Genomic DNA, 6,249 nt, shown 5'->3' on the forward strand with positions numbered 1-6,249 from the left:
CCATTCTTAGGGAAGCCAGATACCAGAGGATAAGTCACGCTGCAGACCTCCACAACACCACTCCTGCTAACCACAAGATGGCCGCTGTGCCACATCAACTGATGGTCAACTCTGCTTACCAGAACTGCTTTCCTGAAACTGTATTCCATGGAGACTCACCTACAGTTGCGGAACTGCACGAGACCCACACTTGATCCAACCTTGAATGGAATCTATTTTCCCTATTGTTAAAAACTTTGGACTCGTGACCCCTCTCCCTCTACTCGCAGGTATCGCATTTTCAATGACCCCTCTGGAGGATAGCTGTCTATAGCAGAGATAGAGTAATTGGGAGAGGGGGAAAGGGCTGAGGGTCAAACATAGGATAAAAAACATATTTATATGTATGAAAGTAGAAATGGAACAGTATTGGTGACGACATGCTTGATTAAGACACTATGTAGTTTATCCTAGATGGGAAACTACACTTGGTGTGTTGTGATGATACTCAGGGAATGAGTGTTAGGCAATATAATTTAATATAAAAAAAGTAATAAGCAGGAGGAAAAAAAAATGCACATTTGATGACTGAAGAGAGTTGTATGGACACAACTGGGGTCTACTTTATAATATGTTCATTCTACTCCCTGGGGTTTATGCCTAGGATCAGATTTGGATACATGTGTAAGGATATGTCAGCTGTGCTAGCTAGTGGATATACTTAGACTAATTGAGTTCATTGGTAGAACAATTGAATGGGGGGGGGCGGAAGCCATTGAGGGCAATCATGAATGTCAGGGACAATGGAGGAGGAAGATGGGACATGGCAGAGGGTGGGGATGGGGAACCTAGGATGGCAAAACAAAAGGCAAGGTATGCAGGACACAAAAATTGGGAAATCATTTGCTGAGAACATATATGTTGATGTGCTTGATTGAGCCAATGCACAGTGTATTTTGGATGGAAAATTCATATGTGTGTTGTGATGAGAAAAAAAAATTTATAATAAAAAACAAAGTATAAAAAAAAAAAAAGGAGGGAGAAGAGGATAAAGACAGCAGTGAACAATAGAGAGGCAGGATGTTAATGAGAAATAGATATGGTTTATTACCTGTTGATGATGACATGTATAGTATTCTCAACTGAACCGGTCTGGAAAGTATTTCATGATGGGTGAAGTCTTTTTAATAAGCAAAATGAGAAATAGTGATTGACTGTTTAAAAAATTATAATAATAATTATTGGGAAAAGCATGGAAAAGATATTGAATGATAAAGCGGGGAGATTGATATCTCTGTATTGACTGACATGCATGGCATTCCCTTTTGAAAAAGCAATGGAAGTCAATGTAAAGTTATATGTAATCTAGTGTAATAGAAAGAAGATTATGATGATAATAAAATAAAATAAAAAAAATTAAAAAAAAACTGGTACAAGACAAGGATGCCCACTTTCTTCACTCCTTTTCAATATAATACTAAAAGTCGTCCCCAATGCAATCAGAAAAGAGAATTAAATGAAAGGCATTTGAATAGAAAAAGAAGAGGTGAAATTATCTCTGTTTGCAGATGACATGATTGTATACATAGAAGATCCAACAGTATTCATGAAAAGAATTCGTGGAGGTAATAAATTAATACAGTAAAGTTGCAGGATACAAAATCAACATACAGTGTTTCTATATACAAACAGCAAGAAGACTGAGATAGAACTGAAAAAAGTAATTCCATTTACCATAGCCACAAAAAGGATAAGATACCTGGAAATAAATCTAACCAAAAAGTTAAAGACCTCCACAAGGAAAACTATGAGAAGCTAAAAAAAAAAAAAAAAAAAAAAAAAAAAAAAAAAAAAATAAAAAAAATAAGTGGAAGGACATCCCATGTTTCTGAACTGAAAGAATTAATATAATCAAAATGGCAATTCTATCTAAGTTAATCAACATATTTAACGCAATCCCAATCAAAGTACCAGAGACATTCTTCACAGATTAAAAAAAAAAAAAAGACAATCATGCAATTTGTCTGGAATCATAAAAGATCTCATGTTGCCAAAGCAATCCTGTTCAAGATGAGTAGAGTGAGCAGCATCTCAAACCTTTACTCCAAAATATATTATAAAGATATGATAATCAAAACAGCATGGTATTGGCACAGAACAGGTGGAGCAATGGAACAGAATACAGACCCCAGAAATAAACTCCCAAACATACAGCCAAATGAATTTTTAAAAAGGGTAGAGACAATCCAGTGGGAAAAGGAAAACCCCTTTAGCAAATGGTGCTGGAAAAACAGGATATCCACCTGCAAAAAGGTGAATCTAAAGCCCTACCTGTCATCATTGACAAAGATCAACTCAAAGTAGATCAAAGATCTAAACCTAAGACATCACACTATAAAACTACTGCTGGTAAACACTAGGGAAACTCTGGGAGACATTGCCATAGGCAAAGATGATTAAATAAAACTCCCAAAGCGCAGTCAATAATTCCAAAAATAGGCAAGTGGGATTACATCAGATTAAGAAGTTTCTGCATGGCAAAAGATTTAGTAATTAGTGTGAATCAACAGTCCTCAGAACGGGAAAATATTTTTGTAAATTATGCTTCAGCTAAGGAACTGATAACCAGAATACACAGGAAACTCAAGCAACTTCCCCCAAAAAAAGATTATCAACCCAATTAAAAGACAGGAAGGGGACCAGCAGTTAGCGTAATGGCTATGTCGGTGGACTCCCATGTAGTCAACTGCGGTTCAAGTCCCAGACCCAGTGACTTAAAACTCACACCGGGAGCATGTCCGTGCGTGTCCAAGATCCCGAGAGGAGAATGAAGGAGAAGGTATTGCGGCAAGGCCATCCCCCCGGCGGGTGATTTCTCGCTTTCTGTCTCTCTGTCTCTCTCTGTCTGACTGGCTGCACGCGTCCTATAACAAAAACCTCTTTAAAAAAAAAAAAAAAAAAAGGGTTAAAAAAAAAAAAAAACACTCTCTAAGGAAGACATAGGAATAGCCAAAAGGCATATGAAAACACGTTCAACATCCCTCATTATAAAGGAAATGCAGATCAAAAACACAATAAGTACCACCTAACATCAGTCAGAATGACTAAGATTAAAAAAAAAAATGATAAGTGTTGGCAGGGCAAACAGGGCAGGCGGTGGTGAAAGGCAACTGCTGGTAGAAGTGTAAATTAGTCCAGCCCCTTTGAAGAACAATATGGAGATTCCTCAAAGATCTACAAATAGAACTACCATATGATCCAGCAATCCCATTCCTTGGTATCTACCCAAACAGAAGAATCCTTAGTAGGAAACATGCTTGCACATTGATGTTTATTGCAGCATTATTCACAACTACTAAGAAAGACATGGAACCAACCCAAATGCCCACCAACAAATAAATGGATTGAAAAAGTGTTGCACATATACTCTATGGAATACTACTCAGCCATTAAAAAAAAAATTTTTTTTTTAAAAAGATCCTGGCTTTTGACAGAAAGTGGATGAATATGGAAAATTTACTGCTGAGTGAAACAAACCAGGCTATGAAGGAGAGACATTGTATGTCTCCACTTAATATAAACTAACTTTCCACACTCTATAGCCAAAACTGAATGACTAGAGGATATAGAAACACAGAAACTGGTTATAAATACCAGATACGGTGTGGGAAGAGGGAGGATGAAAGAGGAGAGTCTGAGAAAAGACATTAAGGAGAAAAATAGGCAAGGCATTTATGGTACAAAGAAATGAGTTATTATCTGTTGAAGATAATGTGTGTAGTATTCTATACTAGATTGGTGAGAAATGTATAGATCTTGGAATATTCCCTTTGCAAGCTAAATGACATATGTGATTGAATGTACTAAAGAAAATTAATTTAAATATTTTTTAGATTTCTAAATTAAAATTGTACAGAAATAAACATGCTTATGTAGAAATCATTCTCTGAATGTATTTCCTAAGATAATTTATTATAACATATATAATCTTTCAAATGTCTTAACATACAATACTAAATTACTTTTCCAAAGCTTCTCCAAATAGAACCACAAAATCAAACTTCCCTTGCACTAGCATTGAATTTTGTGTGCTTTACTATCTTAGTTACTTTAATAGGTACATCATTATTTAACTTGCCTTTCTTGATTAGTGATAAGCTTATATGACTTTTCATGTTTATCCACATAACTACTGCTATCTATCTATATAATGCAGATTCTTCAAAAAGCCTAAAAATATATGACCAGCTGGTGGTGTGGTGATAGAGGTACTGGATCCCACATGGCTGACTCTGGTTTGAGTTCCTGATCTGGTGGCTTGAAAACCGCACTGGGTGTACATGCTCAGAACCCCAGGAGACAAATAGAGAAGGGACTGTGGCATGGCCTCCATCCCCTCAGGGGGTGATTTCTCGCTTTCCCTCTCTTTCTCTCTCTCTCTCTCTCCAGCAAGTCCACATACCCTATGACAAAATTAAAAAAATAAAACTACAAACAGAACTTCCATTTGACCCAATGATCCTATTCCTTGGTATTACTTGAATGATATGAAAATACTTAGTCAGAAAGGTGTTTGCATAGCCATGTTCACTGCAGCACTATTCACAATAGATAAGACATAAAATCAACCCAAGTGACTGGATTGGAAAAAAATTATGTGGCACATGTACACTATGGAAAACTATTCAGCATAAGAAAGAGTAAGTCCCTGTTATTTGATACAAACTGAATGAGCATAGAAGATGTAATGCTAAGGAAAATAAATGAGACTATGGAAGACAAACACTGTACGTCCCCATTCAATGCATACTAAATGTCTGCACTTCATGGCATAAATTGAGAGACATGAATATATGATGGTAGGGAAGACAAGAGTGGACATCAACCATTACGGGAGAGAGGACAGGTAGCCAGGAATATTGGGAAGAGCTTTGAGAGGAAGTACTTAATAGACATTAGAATGTAAAATTCTCCAGTGGAAAAGATACATATGGTGATATCCTTGATTTCATGGTAATGTAATGCAATACATGCCTTCGGAAAATTATATTATGAACTACAGAGATGTATAACAATTAAATGTGAAGAAGAAATTTTTAAAAAAAAAGGATGGAAGCTTTTCCTTAAACCAACAAATAGAAAAGTAGTTTATATTGGCCAACATTTAACTTCTAATACAGCAAATATTTTAGTTGTGATAGGCAATGGATTTATAATATCATTGCTTTCAAACAGAGAATAACTTCAAATGTTGAATAATTCTCATTCATTCCAAAAGCATTTGTTCAACAGCTGTTATTGTTATTTATTCAATAATAGTTACATGTCAAACACTATTCTATTTGTGATGTGAAAAGAAAGATTCACAGAACTCATGTTCTGATGGAAAACAGAGGCAATAAACTAATAAGTAATGAAATTTCAGATATTAATAATTATAGTGAATAAAAGCAAGGTGAGGGGATAATAATGAGGGAATCTATTTTGTTCTGGCTGACTTAAGAGTCCTTTATTTAGATGGTGAAATTATGTCAGACATCAAACAAGACTCAGCCATTAAACATGTGAACAGGTATGTTTTAAGCAGAAGGCACAGGAAGAACTTAGAGACAAAAACTCGCTTGTCATGTTCCAGCAACCCTGAAAAGATCCATGGCTCCAGGTCAGGGTAAAAAAGTTAAAGAAACAGGCACATGAGGTGAGAGATGGGGTTGGAGGGGAGAGCCTGCAACACCATGAGAGTCCTCAAATGGTGACAGTAGAGGCAAAGTCTAGGGAAGGAATAAGGAGAGCACATACAACACGCACAAGCGTGCATTCAGAAAAAAAGAGATACTCCCACCACTTGTGTCCCTTTCTTCTTCTTTTTTAAATTAATTTATTTTTTATGTCTTGTTCTTTTATACATTCAATCACATTATTTAGTTTACAAAGTGAATATTCCAACGTGTGTACATTTCTCCCTAGTCCAGTTGATAATACCATAAAATTATCTTCAACAGATAATACCACATTTCTCTGTTCCATTAATGTTTTGCCTCTCTATTTTTCTTCTAAATGTCCTTCCTCAGACTCTACTCTTTCACAAACACAATATATGATATTCACAACCATTTACTGCGTTTCTATATCCTTTAGTAAATCAGTTTCAGTCATAGAATGCAGACGCTTGGTATATATTAAGTGGGGACATACAACAACTCTCCTTCATAGCCTGGCTTGCTTCACTCAGCAGTAAATCTTCCATATTTATCCACTTTCTGTCAATAT

This window comes from Tupaia chinensis, unplaced genomic scaffold, assembly GCF_000334495.1.
Source record: "Tupaia chinensis unplaced genomic scaffold, TupChi_1.0 Scaffold000214_1, whole genome shotgun sequence".
NCBI lineage: Eukaryota > Metazoa > Chordata > Mammalia > Scandentia > Tupaiidae > Tupaia > Tupaia belangeri.